At 43.1% G+C, this 18,757-nt stretch overlaps 1 long non-coding RNA gene across 3 annotated transcripts in view; it reads right to left on the bottom strand.

Annotated features, from left to right (window-relative positions):
* LOC130709100 (uncharacterized) overlaps positions 1-13,781 on the bottom strand; it is a 55,569-nt gene extending 41,788 nt beyond the window's left edge. The window contains exons 1-2 of one of the 3 annotated variants that reach the window (XR_009009586.1): positions 13,498-13,781; positions 10,312-10,410 (exon numbers count right to left, since the gene is read on the bottom strand). This is a non-coding gene — a long non-coding RNA (uncharacterized LOC130709100). Of the gene's footprint in view, positions 1-906; positions 1,043-10,311; positions 10,411-13,497 lie in introns of all 3 variants that reach the window. The other 2 variants (XR_009009585.1, XR_009009587.1) reach the window with 2 other exon arrangements.
* Between the last annotated feature and the right edge of the window lie 4,976 nt (positions 13,782-18,757).

Here is an 18,757-nt window from a genome sequence, read left to right as displayed (position 1 = left end):
ACTTAGTGTGGGCTATCAGTTTTCCATGCTTCTAAGAACCATCCTAGCAGCATGTTCACTCTCTCACCCTGGAATCTTGCCAGGGCATTAAATCCTATGTCCTGAAAGACTGCTCCCAAATTGAAAATCTCTTTTCCGGCTTTTTACATTATCCCTGTGAATCCCGCACCTTCAGAATGCAGTCGCCTGCGTGCTCTCACAGCAGCTCCTGGTGTATGTTGGTAGGTTTAGCAGGTCCTCTGGAGTAGGAGCCCTATCCTACCTTATCAGGCCTAGCTTGTCTCTGTCCAGGTTATGCTGTGGCTTTCTCTTAGGTATTAGCCTAGTGGTCAGGAGGGCAGATGGTGGCAGATTCTATAGGAGGTGTGTGTCCTGCCAGGGAGAGTCCCCTGCATCCTCTCTAAGCAAGGGGGCAGTGCCAGCCCTTCTTAGGGAGAGGTGGGCCACTTCTGCAGGCTCCGAGGGTTCAGGTAACCTGGAAATTCAAGGTTTTGGGGTACATCAACTCCTCAGATATTCATTCATTCCATGTGTCGAGGTTCCATTCTTTCCCAATAAGGGCTCTGTCCTGTCTACGTTGGGAGTTTGACTATCTTTGGTGCTCACTACTCTTGTGATTAAGTCTTGGACCTGCTCTTCTGCTTTCCCTGTCCTCCAGGCACAGGTGAGCGTCTCCTTATATGTTCCCAAGGAGGTCCTCTGGCTTTCACACCAGGTTTTTAATTGCTGATTAATCCTTCTCAATATTGCAAAGTATTAATTATTCTAATTCCACTGTCCCAGTAGTTACTATTTCCCCCATATTTCTCAAATGCCTGATATATCACACCCACTAGTGCCATTCCCTTCCACCAGAATACTATCCCAGTTTACCATCAGTGAAAGGTTTAACAAGTTCACTCCTACCTTACTAGGTAAGGCAGGGTCCTTACTGTCAGCTGGATGATGGGTGATCTAATTCCAAAATCTTATCTTAGCACCTTCTTTCTTCAACCACTGCTGATACCAATAGTCATAGGTTGAATTCCCAGGGAAGCAGATCCTAAGGCAGGTATCAACACAGAAGAAGTTATATTAGGAAGCACTCTTGATATCAACACCTCTGGATGGGAAGTGAAGGGGGCAGGATTGTATACAGGGAGAAGTTGGTTGGACCACAGTGCACCTCAGTGAGGCCTTAGCCAGGCCCATGTGAAGATCTAAAGCTGGACTGACCCTTTGGAGTAGTGTCAAGCTGGGGCAAGGGAGCAGGTCTTTGAATCCTCACATTAACCAATCATTGGGTGTAGGCTGCCCCTGAAGCCAGTGTGATCTTGGGTGAGGTGACTTTCTCCATCAAAGGCAATTTCCAAAAAAGCTGAAGTCTGTCAACACTCCCAGCAGCTGGGGGAAAAGTCTTCAGTCCTGAATGGGTACTTGGACAGCACCAGAACTTCTACTATAATCCTAATAAATAGATAAATAGACCTGACTATCCTATTTACTTAGTGAGACAACCCATGCCACTTCTTCATAGTCTATCCCTGCATCCTGAGCACATAGATTAGGATCAAATGACCACATGATAGGGGCTGAAAAAATATTTATTGAACAAATGAACAAGAAAATAAATACCTAACTTGTTGGGTTATTGTGAAGATTGAATTGAGTTGGTGAATATGAAGTAATTAAACAGGCCAGACACACAGTAACCACCATGTTACCTATTATTATTATAGAGTTTAGAGACTTAGACCAACATGGTAATAGTGATTGTCTCTGACTAGTGGGATTATGGGTAATTTTTATTTTGTTCTTTGAAAGTTTTGTATTTCCCAAACTTTCTATGATAAGCACATTTAATTTTGCAATCAGGAAAAAATGGTAAGTTAATGGTAAAAAAATGGTAAATGGGAATTTCTGTACAGTAAAGAGCATGAAATTTTTAATGGACATCATCTCTCTGTATCAAAAAGAACAATTGGTTTGACAGCAAATTTCAAATGGTCCTTTCTTAAGGTTGACCTCTAAGTTTCTGAGTACCTAGAACTGTGCCTGGCACAGAGCAAGCACTCAGTAAATATTTGTTTGAAAATTAACGGAGAAGAACAGAGAAGGAGATTGGCATCATGGGGGTTAGGAGGTATCCGTCCTACTGTTGAAAGCAGCATTGTCAGACTGAGAGGTTTTTAAAATGCATTGTTCTGGTCTCAGTTTTCCTATATGTCAAGGTGATAATAAATACCTGTGTCCCTCTCTGACCTTTTAGTGACCTCATGAAACTGCTTCAAGAATAAATGACTTCAATGCTATCCTTATCAAAATCCCAGCTGACTTTTTTGCAGAAATTAACAAGATGATCCTAAAATTCATGTGGAAATCCAAGGGACCTAGAATAGCCAAAACAATCTTGAAAAAAACAAAGTTGTAGGACTCATACTTCCTGATTTCCAAACTTTTCTACAAAGGTCAAGACAGGTGTGGTACTGGCATGAGGATAGAGATATAGACCAATGGAATAGAATTGAGAGTCCAGAAATACACCCTCACATATGGTTGACTGATTTTTAAGAAGGGTGCCAAGAATTCAAGAGGGAAAAAAATAGTATTTCCAACAAATGGTATAGGGACAACTGGATCTCCTCATGCAAAAGAATGAAGTTGACCTCCTATATCACACCATATAAAAATTAATTCAAAGTGGATCATACATCTAAGTGTAAGAGCTAAATTATAAAACTCTTTGAAGAAAACAAAGGAATAAATCTTCATGACCTTGGATTAGGCAATGGTTTCTTAAATATGACAATACAAGCACAAGTGACAAAGGAAAAAATAGTTAAAAATAAATTGGACCTCATCAAAAGTAAAACCTTTTGTGTTTCAAAGGATGCCATCAAGAAAGGGAAAAGACAGACCACAGGATGGGCAAAAATATTAACAAATTATATAACTGATAAGGGGCTTATATCTAGAATATATAAGGAACACATACAACTTGACATAAAAACAACTCAATTTAAAAATGGGCATAGATGACTTCCCTGGCGGCGCAGCGGTTAAGAATCCGCCTGCCAATGCAGGGCACACCGGTTCGAGCCCTGGTCCGGGAAGATCACACATGCCGCGGATTAACTAAGCCCGTGCGCCACAACTACCGAGCCTTTGCTCTAGAGCCCGCGAGCCACAACTACTGAGCCCGTGTGCCACAGCTACTGAAGCCCGCGCACCTAGAGCCCGTGCTCCACAACAAGAGAAGCCACCGCGCTGAGAAGCCCGCGCACCGCAACGAAGAGTAGCCCCCGCTCGCGGCAACTAGAGAAAGCCCGTGCGCAGCAACGAAGACCCAACGCAGCCAAAAATAAATAAATTAATAAATTAATTCAAAAAAAAATGGGCATAGGATTTGAATAGACACTTCGCCAAAGAAAATATATATATGGCTGATAAGCACATGAAAAGATGTTCAACGTCGTCAGTCATAATGGAGATGCAAATCGAAACCACAACGAGGTATCGCTTCATCATTGGATGAGGCTCTAATAAAAACAAGGAACAAAACCAAGTGTTGGGGAGGATGTGGCAAAACCAGAACCCTGCTACACTGCTGGCGGGAATGTAAAATGGGGCAATTGCTTTGGAAAACAATGTGGCAGTTCCTCAGAAAGTTAAACATAGAGTTACCACATGACCCATAAATTCTACTCCTACATATATATCCAAGATAATTGAAAACCTATGTTTACACAAAAACTGATGCACAAATGTTCACAGCAGCATTATTCCTAATATTCAAAAGGTAGAAACAACCCAAATGTCTGTCAACGGAAGAATGGATAAACAAAATCCATACAATGGAATATTCTTGAGCCATGAAAAGGAATGAAGTACATATTAAATGAATACATACTAAAACATGGATGAGGCTTAAAAACATGCTCTGAAAAGGCCACATATGGTATGACTCCATTTATATGAAATATACAATAGAGTCATGTTTATAGGGAGAAAGCCGATTGGTGGTGGCTAGTGGATGGGGAGAAGGATAAGGGTAGGGGAAGGGGGGATGAGAAGGGACTCCTAATAGGTTCAAGTTTCCCTCAGCGGTGATGAACATGTTCAAAAATTAGGTAGTGGTGATGGTTGCACAATTCTGTGAATATACTAAAAACCACTGAATTGTACATTAAAAGGGTGAATTTTATGGTATATGAATTACATCTAAGTTCTTTTTTTTTTTTTTTAAAGGTAAATGACACAAGGAGCTATTCCTTGAACCAGAGAATTGGAGCCTGGACTAGGGCCAACTTCAGGGGATGGGAAGTCCCTGTAGAGCCACAGGGCAGCCTGAGCCTTCTCCTTCTTGCTCACAGCACAGGTACTCACATACCTGTTCCCTGCAGGACACACCTGGCTCTGTGCCCTCTATCAGGTTGTTAAACGGCTTTCAGAGCCTGAGTTAGCTGGCAGCTGTGCGAGCTGAGTGACTCTTCTAAAAGGGCCTGAGATCCGTTCAAACAGCCCATCTAGGAGGCTTTTGCTTCCTTGCCCGGAACATCCCTTCCACCTGCCTCCATCCTCAGCCCCTCCTTCTCACGCCGCCTCCACCATAGGACCTTCCGGGTTCCTGCAGGCCTCTTTATCTCCTCCACAATCCCAAAGGTCATCTACTTCACCAGATCTGGTTGATCAAAAACACCACCAGGGATGATTTTTTTTTTTAAAGGACAGATTCCTGAGGTTCACCCGGATGAAATTCTGAGTCAGTAGGCCGGGGGTGGGCCTGGAAGTCGTGAAGCTGTCCCAGGTGATTGTGCTGATCAGCCTGACTTGGGAACCTTTGATCCAGTTCACCCTCCCACCCAGTGCTTCCACATCCCTGCCAAGCGGTTGACTCAGCTTTTCCGAGGAGTTTTCCCTGACTCGCCTCCGGAGTCAGGCGCTCCACCCAAGTGCTTCGAAAATGCTGTGCTCATCACTGCCCCTGTCTTAGTGCAAATGATGAACTGTCATTGTCTGTTTAAATGTCTCACTCCCCCACTTGACTAAAAGCTCTTTGAAGAAGGGGACTGTGTCTTGTTTAATGTTTTACCCCCAATGCCTGACTCATAGTAAAGACTCAATACATTTATTGAATGAATGAATGAATGAACACCACCAGAAATCTACTAATATAACCCTTAGCTAAAGCAATTGGTACAAAGAACTTGACAGTGACAATATTTACTTGGCTATTATATATAGGGAATTAGAATTTGATGGCTACCTCAGCTCTGAAGATGTGACTGCAAGCTAGCTGCCCTTTGGAGAGAAGTCTCACAAGAACATCATTTAGGAAGACGAACCATTTACTAGAAGGGTGTGATGTATTCCCTAGGACCAAAAATAAGCATTGAACTAAACTCTATTGTCTGTAAGTACTGGAGAAAATTAAAGTAGGAGCTGATTATTTCTCATCCCAAGGGGATTTAGATTCACCCATTTATCCAGCCAAGGGCAGATTCACGTTTTGAGGGGCCTGAAACAATTTTGGAGGCCCTCTTTAAGGAAGATCTTCTTTCTCTACCACCCACGAACTTCTAGTGCCAGGAGCCTAGGACATGCTCATTTCTGTGACACCACATCTGACCCTGCTCCTTTGTGACATGCCACGTGAGTCTTCAAAGTGGGTGGTGGGAGTATTCCTGTAAGCTGTTCCTACACTGGGACAGCTAGCAATAACTCTACACTTAAATAACAGCATACCATATAACTGTGTCCCCCACATCCCATACTAAATGTATTCCCAACACAACTGCCCCTTAGCTGGATCCCTAAATGCCCATGGCCACTCCAATATCCCTTGACAGGAGGGGAAGGTGACGGAGGGGAAGCTGGAGTAGAGACAGAGGTCTTAACTATTAAATATCTTACTTTTGAAATTTTAAAATATCTTACTTTTGAAATTTTAATAAAAACATATAACCATGAAAGCACATAGTAGGGCCTCTCCCAGAGCCTTGGAAGGGGCCAGTACAAGTGAGGGGCTTAAGCTTAAACTCCTTTGGCTTCACAGTTCAAGGTGCTTCTGCATACAACACCTGTTTATTGAGAATCTATTACATGCCAGGTACTGCTGTTGGCACTAGGAATACAGCAATGAACAAAATAATCCAAGTCTCTGACCTGTGGCACTTACACTCTAGTTAAAATCGATCTGTTTCCCTGGCTTTGGAGGACAGGGAAAATGGGTGTGTTGGCCACCACTGCCTCCCAATCAATATTCATGGAATGAATAAATGAATGATGAAATGAATGAAACATTTGAGAACTAAAAACTGTTATGCTACTGAGATTTGGTAACTCAAAAATGAAATTCAAGACAAATTACAAAGTTGCTCCAAAAGCCAGTGAAAAATTATAGGGATGGTAATGACATGGGCGTTGCACCATTATTTTCCAGGACCTGGCACGACTATTGTTCTGACATGTATTAGCATTGGCAGGTAACCAGAGTTTCCTGCCCCTTTCTTTCTACATTGGCACTCCAGCTAGTACACCTCCAAGGTAGGTCCTCCCTCAGGTCTGACAGGTAAAAACAGGGAAGGACAAGGGAGAATCAATCCCCAGTCCTGTGTGGCCATCGCCTCTGCTTCTGCTCCCTGGCTGCCAGGAGCTGCTGGAGATGTGGCCCTGTCAGCTGCTTATCTCTCAGGACTGTCTCACAACTGCAGGCAACCTCTCACCCCCCTCTGGCCCTTCCACTGCCCTTCCCCCCACCTCCTAATTCACAGAGGTAGAAGACAATGCCCACAGTTTCCTGCCAGCAAACCTGCCCGCATCTGAGTCCATCTTCTCCTCTTCCACTCCTGATGAGATTAAAGTCCCAGCTCCACCACTTACGAGCTCTGTGGCACTAATTGAGGCAATTGTGTGGGCCTCAGTTAAAAACTGGTCCCCACTTAAAAATCGGGATAATAATAGTACCTATTTTATTGGATTGTTGTGGGCATTAAATGAGATAATGGACATAAAAGGCTCAGCAGAAGGCCTCACACAGGAAACTTCCTGTAATTGTGAGCATTAGTCCAAGGCCTTCCTCGGTGTTCTGAGTTCTATCCCATTTTGCCTCCTCAGGAACTCCATTTCTATCAGTTAATTCACTCTCCCTATTTCTTCAACGTTTCTTGTACAGGTTCCTACCCATCAGCATTTTTAAAAATTCAATTTACTCCAATTTTTTTAAATGACAATGAAATTAAAAACTTTCCTTGACCCCATATGCCCCCTCCATCTGTCATTCTATTTTCTCCTCTACTTAACCTTCTTTAATTTTTTTTTTTTAGATTTTTTTATGTGGACCATTTTTAAAGTCTTTATTGAATTTGTTACAATATTGAGTTTTATGTTTGGTTTTTTGACCACGAGGCATGTGGGATCTTAGCTCCCCAACCAGGGATCAAACCTGCACCCCCCCCCCCCCCCCCGCATTGGAAGGCGAAGTCTTAACCACTGGACCTCTAGGAAAGTCCCTAACCTTCTTTAAACAGTGGTCCCCTCTCACTGTTTTTCCGTCCTCCCTTTTTTTCTGAATCCACCTACCACTCCTCCAAGCCAGTCTTACCAAATTCACTAAAATCTTCCTGTGGCTTTGAGACCCCACAGACAATCTTCAGTCTTTTCTTCCTTGGCTTCTCCTCAGCTTCTGACATTGTTAATTGTCCCTTCCTTGAAATGCCTTTTCTTCCCTTGACTTCCATAACATCACACTCTTTCATCTTTGCCTCCTACTTTTCCTCCTCCGATTTTCCCTCGTCAGTCTCCTGTGTGAGTTCCTCTTCCTCTGTGGGTTCTTCAGCCTCTGCCCGCCCCTAAGTGGTTATGGTCTCTCTTATTCTAGCCTCAGTCTGCTTCTCTTCTTACTCTCCCCTGTCCCTTGGTTCAGCCCAGTGACTCTGTGGCCTCCTTTATCATCCCATGCTGAAGACCAATAATTTAGTGCCTCCAGCCCAGACCTCTCATCTGGGCTCCAGATGCATACACTATACATTGCCTTCTCCACTTACATTTCCCATAGGCCTCTCAAAGACCATATGTTCAAAAATAAGCTTATCCTATTTCCCCATAAACTAGCTTTTCTTCCTGTTTCTCTCTTTCAGTGAGTGGCACTACTCTCTATCCAGTTGCCCAAGCTAGAAACTTGAGAATCTTCCTTCACTTCTCCCTTATCCAATCAATTAACAAGCCTTGTCAATTATTCCTCCTATAAACCCCTCAAATCTATTCACTTCTGTTCATTTCCGCTGTCACTACTCTCTTAACAGGCCTGTTTGTTTACAAACTCCCTCCCTCCCTGCAGGATGAAACCCTGGAGCGTGTTGGGTGGGCCCTGGAGGCACAGGTTGGGCTCCTTGTGATCTGGCCCCTCCCACCTCCCTGACTGGTCACCTTCTCTTCCCTCCAGGCACACTGCTCCACTTTCAGTTTCCAAAAATGCAGAGACCTTTCTTGCCTTTGGGCCTTTGATCCTGCCACTGACCATGGCTGGAATAATCTTCGCAGCCTTTAGTTCTCTCAAGATTGGAGTCATCTCTGCACAGCTCCCATATCTACCCCTATTGTAACACTCCCTGCACTGTGTCCACGAACTACCTATTTGCCTGTCTGTCTCCCCTCCAATGTACAAACTCCTTGAGAAGAGGACGGAATCACCTAGTTCACAGCTGAATCTCTATGGCTTTAAGTAAGACTAACAGAAGATAGGTGCCAGACACAGAATTGCCGGATGGATTAGTGACCCGCTTGGGTCTGATGCACATCTGTGGCAGCCTGTTAAAGAAGGGTCCTCAGAGTTGCTGAGTACCCTTTTTAAGCACCTCTTTGCTGATATCTCAGCACCTGCTCTGAACATTCTTTCCACTGTTATCAAGCCCCAAACTCTGGGATACAGGTGAGAAGAGGTGGGATGCCCTCCCTTGGAGGGAACCTAGATTCTCGATTTTTTAAGAAGGTCAAGTCTGCCAGTTCCTTCCCTCATCCATTTACTTTTCCACCTCTCAGTGTTTCTGTGTCCTCACCCATTTTTCCTTCCCTTCTGTCTCAGAAGAGCAGGGATCCCTCCTTCTAACCAAGATTAACCCTTCTATTGAGACCCTTGATCCCATGCCTTTCAGGGACGGCAATTCACCAATTCTCCTTTTTCTCCTCACCTACAAATGCTTCCTCTCTGTGGTCTCATTCCTTCCAGCATACACACAAGCTCAAGTCTCTTTTCTCTTGAAAATCTCCCTCCTCATGGCCTCCTCCAATAGCCTTTGCTGATGAACTCTTTTTAAAAGGGACTTTCTATCATCAAAAGGAAATAAGTGTTGGCGAGGATGTGGAAAAATTGGAACCCTTGTGCACTGCTGGTGGGAATATAAATTGGTGTAGCCACCATGTAAAAGAGTATGGAAGTGCCTCAAAAAATTAAAAATTTTGATTTTAATTGATCACATGATCCAGCAATCCCACTTCTGAGCATTTGTCTGAAGAAAATGAAAACACTAATTTGAAAAGATATTTGCACCCCCATGTTCATTGCAGCATTATTTACAATAGCCAAAATATGGAAATAACTGAAGTGTCCATCCATGGACACATGGATAAAGAAGCTGTGGTGTACATATACAATGGAATATTATTCAGCCATAAAACCGAATGAATGAAAACTTGACATTAGGGACAACATGAATGGACCTTGAGGGCATTATGTTAGGTGAAACGAGTTAGAGAAAGACACATACTATATGCTCTCTCTTACACATGGAATTAAAAAAAAAAAAAAAAAAAACCTCATATAAAAAGAGAACACATCGTGGTTACCAGAGGCAGGGGGAATTGGAGGAAAGTGGTCAAAAGGAAACTTCCAGTTATAAGATAAATAAGTACTATGTAATGTACAACATGATGATTTTAGTTAACACTGCTGTATGGCATATTTGAAAGTTGCTAAGAGGGTAGATCCTAAAAGTTCTCAACACCAGGAAAAAAACAAACAAATCTTTTTTTGTATCCATATGAGATGACGGATGACAACTTATTGTGCAATCATTTCATAATATATTAAGTCAAGTCATTATGCTGAACAACTTGAACTTGTACAGTGCTATATGTCAATTATATCTCAATAATAGTGAAAGAAAAAAATAAAGAGGAAGGAGGCAGCAAAAAAGACTTTCTATTACACTTCTTGCCTCCGTTGTTTTCACCACCCTCTTGCTCCTTCCTCCTTGCCCCCCACTTCAGTTCCCCACAGAAGATGTTCTCTTTAAGGTCACAATGACCTTCTCCAGCCCCAAATCCAAGGCTTACCCCTACACTCCACTGATACAGATGTCCCAGGTTTTCTGCGTCACCTTCCTCGTGATCCAACAAGAGTTTATTGAGGGCGATTCTGTATGCAGCCTTGTGCTGAGGGATGAGAGGTGACCCAAAGTGTAAGATGGGGTCCTCGAACTTGCAGATGCAATTAAGATAAATACCCCAAAACAGCGTGGAACAGTGGATGGCAGAATATAAAGAAGTGCTAAATTTTGTGGCACAGCCTATACTTCCTATCAGGGATGTAGGAGAACAGCGAGGCTCGACAGCCAAGGAAGTAGACCTAGAGTCTGTCACACAGAGTGGAGTAAGTCAGCAAGAGAAAAACAAATAACGCATATTAACGCATATATGTGGACTCTAGAAAAATAGTACAGATGAACCTATTTCCAGGTCAGGAATAGAGACGCAGATGTAGAGAATGGATGTTGTGGACATAGCGGGGGAAGGGGAGGATGGGATGAACTGGAAGATTAGGTTTGACATAAATACACTACCATGTGTAAAACAGATAGCTAGTGGGAACCTGCCGTATAGCACCGGGAGCTCAGCTCAGCGCTCTGTGATGACCTAGATGGGTGGGACGGGGGGCGTGGAATGGGAGGGAGGTCCAAAAGGGAGGGGCTATATGTATATGTATAGCTGATTCGCTTTGTTGTACAGCAGAAACTAACACAACATTGTAAAGCAATTATACTCCAATAAAAAAAAAATCTAATAAGTGACTTTGTTCTAAGCCAAAGAAATAAAAAGGAAATGCTAGTCAAGTTTAAGCTGTGAGCAAGGCTACACTGTGTATAATGGGCAGGATTTGCGGGGGTGGGAGTAGGGTTAGGGAGCAAGGGCCTTGTTAGGGTAAGACATGAGCAAAGGGCTCCCACCCAAGCTCCGTTCAGATTTTTTTCTTCACGCTGAAGTGTAAATGACTGACAAAAGCTTAAAATGTAACCTATAAGTTGTACTTGCATTTTACACTAAAGCCTTCAACTAAGAGGATGCAGTCCTTATGATAGATAGAATTCACCTACCCTGAGTTGGAACAGAATATCAGAGTAAAAAACACTTACTCATCCCTCCCTCTCTGACTGTTTGGTTTGCCAGTTTTCCTATATAGGAACTATGCATGAATATGCCAGCTCTGTTGTGCAAATATTTTCCTTGATCTGAGGTCAGACCCGGTCTCAGCCTGCCTCAGCACACACAGCCTTACATTCTCCCAGCGGGCTGTTTGTTCTCAGTGTTTGATGTCAATCTCTGTTCAGTGTGCTTTTATACCCGAAGTGTTATTTTAATCCAAACCATGTTTTAAAATCCTCTCTTATTTTGGCAAAATGGCTTTCTCATGTATTGCAAGTAAAAATAATGTCAGATACTCATGTGTCTCCAAACGCTTGGCATACAATTGCTCTGCTTAATCGTTCACAACAACCCTGTGAAGTAGGTTCTGTTGTTATCCCCATTGACACATTAGGAAACTGAGGCACAAATGATGAAAGAACGTGTCCAAGTTAAATAACTTGCTGTGACGTTAGGGAGACAGGGTTTCACTCAGGAGGTGGAGATGGGGCTGAATGGCTTCCTCTTGCTGGCAATTCATGCTGCTCTGCCAGCTTCTGATGGCTGCTGGCAGTGGCTGTGGAGCTCCTGCAGCTTTATTTTATTTTATTTTATTTTTTAATTTTAAAAAGTGAAGTATAGTTGATTCACAATGTGTTAGTTTCAGGTGTACAGCAAAGCAATTCAGTTATACATACATACATATCTTTTTTTTCAGATTCTTTTCCCTTATAATTTTAAAATATCGAGTATAGTTCTCTGTGCTATACAGTAGGTCCTTGTTGGTTATCTATTTTATATATAGTAGTGTGCCTGCAGCTTTAGAAATGCTTGCCTTTCACTAGTGTAATGACAGTTTGTAGTATGTAACCTATAACAGAGCTTCTCAAACCATCTGTGTTGAAGGACTAGCTTTATTTTATTTTTTAAAATTTCCAAACCATTGAGTGACAACACTTTTTAAATTGCTATAAAAGTTTCTAAACACTTTCAATTTCTATATTTGTGGTAGATTAACAAGGAGCAATTTGCAGATTAGCACCAGTTCAAGGACTATATTTTGAGTAGCACAGTGCATATCATCACCAAAATCAGTTTCATGCTTTTAGAATTTCATTTCTTTCATTCAATAATATTTGTTAAGTGCTTACTACACAGCAGGCAATAAACCAGGTGCAATAAACAAGAACGTTAGGGCCTTCTCAAAGCTAACATTCTAGCAGGGGAAGCAGACTCGGAAAAACTCACTGCAAATTAATTAGTTTTTTTTAGATAAATGCTAAGAGGAAGATTAGAGTACTCGGAGTTCATATCAGGGTGCCCCAAGCTAGCCTGACAGGTTAAGGAATGTTTCTCTAGGGAATCTTCAATCTTAGAGCAGAAAGATAAGCAGGGGGTGCGAAGCTCATAGTGGGGGAAAAAAGCTTCTGGGCAGAAGAAAGGGCCTATGCAAGGACCCTGAGGCAGAGAGACAGATGGGAGGCTGCTGAAATAAAGTCCTGCAGGTCTCTAACGGTCATGCCAAGGCTTTTACGTTTAATCTTAAGAGCTATGGAAAGCTCTGGAAGAGTTTTAAGCAGGGGGGTAAAATGGTCAGATTAACCTTTTAAAAAGAACACTTACTTTCCCATTAATTTAAACACAGTGAGTTTTCATAACAATTGCAATGGGGAATTAACAATCTATTATAGAAATTTTCACATATGAACAAAAAGTTTGGGACTGTTCTCATATAGCAAGGGTTATTGTGATTCCTGTGCCTGGAAGAACACATCACGGGGACAGTCACGTCTCCAAAGAGGTCAGTACGTTCTACCTCTGCGCCCTTCCCTCAGCCGCGCCATCCTCTCAATAGCATCTTAAGGAGAGGAGCTGTGGGAGGTATGTGACTAAACTGCACCCATTCCTCGCTCTTCTGCACTCACACAACCACACTGTAGTTCAAGTTAGCCGTGCGCCCAGCTAAGGCTCATTTTTTAAGCCGATTGAGAGTGACCACGTGACCCTGTTCTGGCCAATGAAAAGACAGCAGAGATCTGCTTAGCGTTCAGGGAAAACTTTTGCTTTCCAGGTAAGAGGAGACCGCTGTCTGGCTGGTGTGGCCCTTCCCCTTCTTCCTACCTTAAAAATGAGTCCAGAGGTGCTGCAGCTACCTTGCCACCATGAGGCAACAAGCACAAGGAAGAAATCCAACATGGTAAGGTTGGTGGAGCAGAAAGGAAAACCTGAGTCTTGCATGACTCGGGCCGGACCGCCCACTTCCGGTCTCCTCGTTCTGTGAGAGAAATAAAGCTCTGTATGCTGAAGCCGCTGTTAAGTCTGGTTTTTTGATTCTGGCAGTTGAAAGTAATTGAGCTTTCCAACTGGAAATGGATGGTCCACAGAATCAGATCAAACTGCATAGCCCAGTATTCTCCCCCCGTGACTGTTCCCATCTTTGGACATTTAGATATTTCAAAGGAAAAAGGCTTTTCTTTTCTTTCTGACAACCGGTCACCCTTCTCACCGGGAGCTGTAACTGGATAAGTAGCTCTGCCTTGTATCCTTTGTTTCCTAAAAGGGGAAGGGCAGGCAGTGAGGCTTCGGGTGGAAAATGCTGATATACTACACCACATCAGAATGTGCTGTTCTCATTTATTTTTTAATACAAACCCATCTTTGCATGTGGGCACTGGCAAAGAATTGATGGTTATGAAATATTGGGCGACGGTGGTAATATAGGAGGTAAGTGACACACAGCAAAGGAATCTTGTCTTCAAATTACACAGAACGCAAACCCATTGTGGTTCATGACATAGCTCCCACGTTTTTTCCATATTTATCCAACAGGGCTCCAGTGAAATAAATCATGCGTTCCATTTGTTAAGTGAATATGTAGAATTAGGGGACGGAGTTGTGTAAAGCAGCATGTAAAAGTCATGGGAAGGTACAGCCTCCGGCCTGCTACTACTGCCTGCTGATCACTTCCTTTGGCACCATTGAGCTCTGGTGAGGACCAATAAGAATGGTTTATACAACATTCAGGGATGAAGTTCAGGAAGTGGTTGTCACAAATGATGGATGCTACAGTTACTATATTCGGCGCCAAAGGGATTCATTTATCTTTACAGACATACAGGAGCAGAGCGGGTGCATTCAAAGGTAGTCTTCTGGGCAGAGAAGACATTGCAATTCTAGCCACACGCTGTCAAGAAACCCATATGTCTACAATGTAAAGGGCTTTTTAAGATTACAAGCTGTCTTTCAAGCAACACAGCCTCTACTAAAAATAATTCTATTTGATCAAAGTAGGAAGAATGCTACTGGTTGCTATCTCAGGGGCAAAGATAGACTCAAAACAGTATAATCTCTCATGCCCACAAAAGGACCCCATGAAGGGCTATCTATCAAAGGAGAGATGTTTCAAAGGAACACATACTCTACTGGGGTGGCCGACTGAAAATATAAAATACTAAAATATGTGTGTAATGAAATCTCCTTGGCTTATAATGAGGGTAAAATCCCCCTGATGGGGTCTGGCTGAAACTCCAAATTAAGAGACTGAAGCTGAAATCCCTATGACCTTGAGGCAGCAGCTGAAGACTTTAATGTATGTTCATTTTTGGTCACTAAATGTTTGTAACATCTGGAGCATGATTAATGCCTAAAAAGGTTGAAGAACTTCTAATGACATTAATAGCCATTGGTTACACTGAAGAGTGGTCCTGCTGCCAGAAAAACAAATGACCAGGCACTTAAAGCCTCTATCAGGGTGGAAAAAGGCATTTTGCCAAATTTAGTCACCTCTTGGAAACTGTGTGGTCAGTTTTCTGAACTATATTTGAACTCCAGAAGTCCATAGTTGTTTCCCTGGGTAAAACAGCCTTCCTGGTATTTCAAGGAAATTTAAAAATCTTTGGAAAGTCTAAAAAGTTCCATGATCCCACTTTTGGAAAAGGGGAAATACTATAAATATATGTACAGAAAAATACACTAGAAAAGAAATTTTAAGTTAACAGCAGTTACATGGGGTAGCAGAATTACTATTTGTTAGGCATCTCATATTTCCTGAATTTTCTAATATGAACATACATTATTTTTATAACCAGAAAAGTTTATAAACCATTTTTAAGACAGAAAAGACTTCTGAAAAAGCAGGTAACCTTCTACAGAGGAGAAAGATGAGTTGATTCTACTTTTGCCACTCATTAGCTGTGTAACCTTGGTACTAGAGGTAACACCTATAAGATTAAGTGAAATGGTATATACAAAGCACCCACAATACTCAGAGGCATATAGCAGATGCTTAATAACTGGCAGTTTGCTTCATTATTCTTGCTCAAATCATATTCAGTGTTCAAAACCATATTCAGATAGCACCAGGTATAAAATTCTATTTTGCTGGGAAATTTACCTGAATTTCGAGGTGAAAGAAAACTGTCCTGAAAACAGGACAAAATAATATTCCTCGTATAGCTCCAAAGCCTGGGATTCCATGGCAAGGAGAGGGGTAATAGGAGGGGGATGTGACGGTGTTGACAGGGTGCCAGCGTTGGGGACCAGAATCAGGCTCCCTTTCACCTCCCACTGGCTTCCAGACAGATAAAAATTGTGAGGCTCTCATGAACATTTGTCAGGGATCCCCGTGCCTGGGGTCAGGTGCAGTGACACGGGACACAGCAACTGCCATGGCCACAGCTGTTGGCCGTCAGCCCTGCCAGGGCTATTTCAGGTTTCTCCAAGCGTTCCTTGCCCCACTAAGCAAAGCTTCCAGAAATGCTTTGAACTATTCAAGGACGAAAAGGCCCTTATGGCCTCCATTCCTAGGAGGCCAGCCTTCTGCTAACTAAGCCACAGGGAGGGTAGGGTTTCTCTCCTGGGTGGGGAGCGACTGTCTATGCCCCTAGGCCAGAGCTTTCGGGGAACAGAACCTTACACATGCTTCCTCCAAGTCCGAGCCCTTTGCGAAGATTTTCTGCTTAAATTTTCCAGTTGTTTCAGCTAAATATATCTAGTATGAACTCTCTCCTTGCGGTGCAGGTAATGAGGCAGTGTCTCCAAAGTTAAGTAATAATAATACTAATAGTGCACATGGATTACGTAATCTCTTACTTTGTGCCTATGTTGTGCTAAGCAGCTTCTATATTGCTGCATTTATTTCTCACAACAACCTTGTGAGGTCAGTACAGTTACTGTTACTATTTTTTTTTTAAACATCTTTATTGAAGTATAATTGCTTTACAATGGTGTGTTAGTTTCTGCTTTATAACAAAGTGAATCAGTTATACATATACATATGTTCTCATATCTCTTCCCTCTTGCATCTCCCTACTGTTACTATTTTATAGATCACTGGCCCCAAATTTATGTCAGCCCACAGCTGCTTTGTAATGCATACATGCTTGGGATCATCCTTGACTTACTTTCTCTGTCTTGTAAAATTTCTCAAATGATTACCAGTTTAAAATGTGCACGTTTGGGTCTTTATGGATTCAAAGGAACAATCCTCGTTAGATTCTTTTTTTTCTCTACGACCCTGCCCCAGTGAGCCTGAGTATTTTTCTCGATGACCCTGCATCCCGGGTTCAGATATGAGTCCTTTATATCATGTCCCTGAAGAGTGAATCTCTAAGTTGTTGGCCTCAATTCTCTTCTAAAAGCTGTAATACTCTTTTTTATGGCCCGGGGAACAAATGTACTTCCATAATGACCAAAAGATAGCATGGGAGAGAGAACTGGACAGAACCATATGCAATGAATTTTTTAGTGTAAGAAGAGCCCCGTGGCTCCCATTATTCATTTATCACGCAGGCGTCCACCGGGTAACAGCTGACAAGTGCAAAATGATGCTCTGCCCGTTACCAGACTGTTGGGACACTCAATGCAGACCGTCCACTGCAGCTCTTCCTCTGTTCTCCCTTCTGCCCCCACCCCCCCAAAGGCTGTTCTTGGCAAAACATATGGGAGCCATTCGGGCTTACTCCTTTCCTTCCGATGTCCAAGTCACGTTGACAACAGGGGATTTACAACTGCCCCAAGTGGAGCATTTTGCTCTCTTTTGGATTATTCCAAGTTTGGGGCCTGTTAAAAGTTTTGTAACTACATAAATATTTACCCGGAGTTTTGGTTACTATATAAACTTAACAAACATGACACTGGACCCAAACGCTGTAAGTCACATGAAAGTCTTCCAATCAAGAAAAGGGGATACTAATAAAGGACTTTGGAATTGACTATTTTTATCACGAAATATTCTTACTGCTATTTTTATGCTGGGCTTTTAAAGTACCAAAATGTGTTCATCCTTGACTCTACATAAATATTCAGACCTCACTCACTGTCCGTCAGCCAGCTTGCTGAGATGTGCTCCTGGATCACAGAGACCCGGGGGAGAACGTGCATGGTGCAGTACAAGGCTTCACCCTTATTTTATTACTTATTTATTTTGGGGGGGCTGTTCGGCTTGCGGGATGTTAGTTCCCGGACCAGGGATTGAACCCACGCCCTCGACAGTGAAAGCGAAGAGTCCTAACCACTGGACTGCCAAGGAATTCCCAAGGCTTCACCTTCATAAATGAACTGGCTAACGGTGGGAAGCTGAGGGTGAAAAATGCTACTCTGAGCTTTGTCACCTGTGAGGGCAAGAGATATGACTTTGTGTTCAAATGTCATACGTTTACATTTGTTAGTGTGCTTTTTTTTTTCTTTTAATGTATGTATGTATGTATGTATTTATTTTTTTGGCTGCATTGGGTCTTCGTTGCGGTGCGCGGGCTTCTCACTGCGGTGGCTTCTCTTGTTGCGGAGCACGGGCTCTAGCCGCGCGGGCTTCCGTAGTTGTGGCTCGTGGGCTCTAGTGCGCAGCCTCAGAAGTTGTAGCGCACGGGCTTAGTTGCTCCACGGCATGTGAGATCTTCGTGGACCAGGGCTCGAACCCGTGTCCCCTGCATTGGCAGGCGGATTCTTAAGCACTGCGCCACCAGGGAAGCCCTGTTAGTGGGTTCTGGTTGACGCTTACGGATGCCAGGTAGAAAGAGCTGAGACGTTTAATGCCCCAGATAGTGATTATTAAGGGTAGGCACTAAAGTACTCAGACCTAGGACGGGACATGTCGCTCGTGAAAAATGTGAGGGGAAATATTGTGCATTCTTTTCCTAACCCTCTGTTTGCCGTGAAGTTAACCCTCCACATGCAAGGGGTGGTTTGTGTTTTATGTTCTTCAGAGCTGTGGTCTCTGGAGGGAGGTCTCTGGCAGGACTCCCCGCTCCTCTGTAGAAACGAGTTGGTCTCGGGAGAGGGTAATCTGCTCAGGTTAGAGCCTGCTTCCTCCACCCTGGCCTGAATCCATCTCCTCCACCTTTCTTCGGCTCCCTGTCACCACATCCTGTGGACCGAGCAAGGA

The sequence above is a fragment of the Balaenoptera acutorostrata genome, chromosome 1, assembly GCF_949987535.1.
Source record: "Balaenoptera acutorostrata chromosome 1, mBalAcu1.1, whole genome shotgun sequence".
Taxonomy (NCBI): domain Eukaryota; kingdom Metazoa; phylum Chordata; class Mammalia; order Artiodactyla; family Balaenopteridae; genus Balaenoptera; species Balaenoptera acutorostrata.
This window is presented reverse-complemented; position numbering and strand designations above follow the sequence as displayed.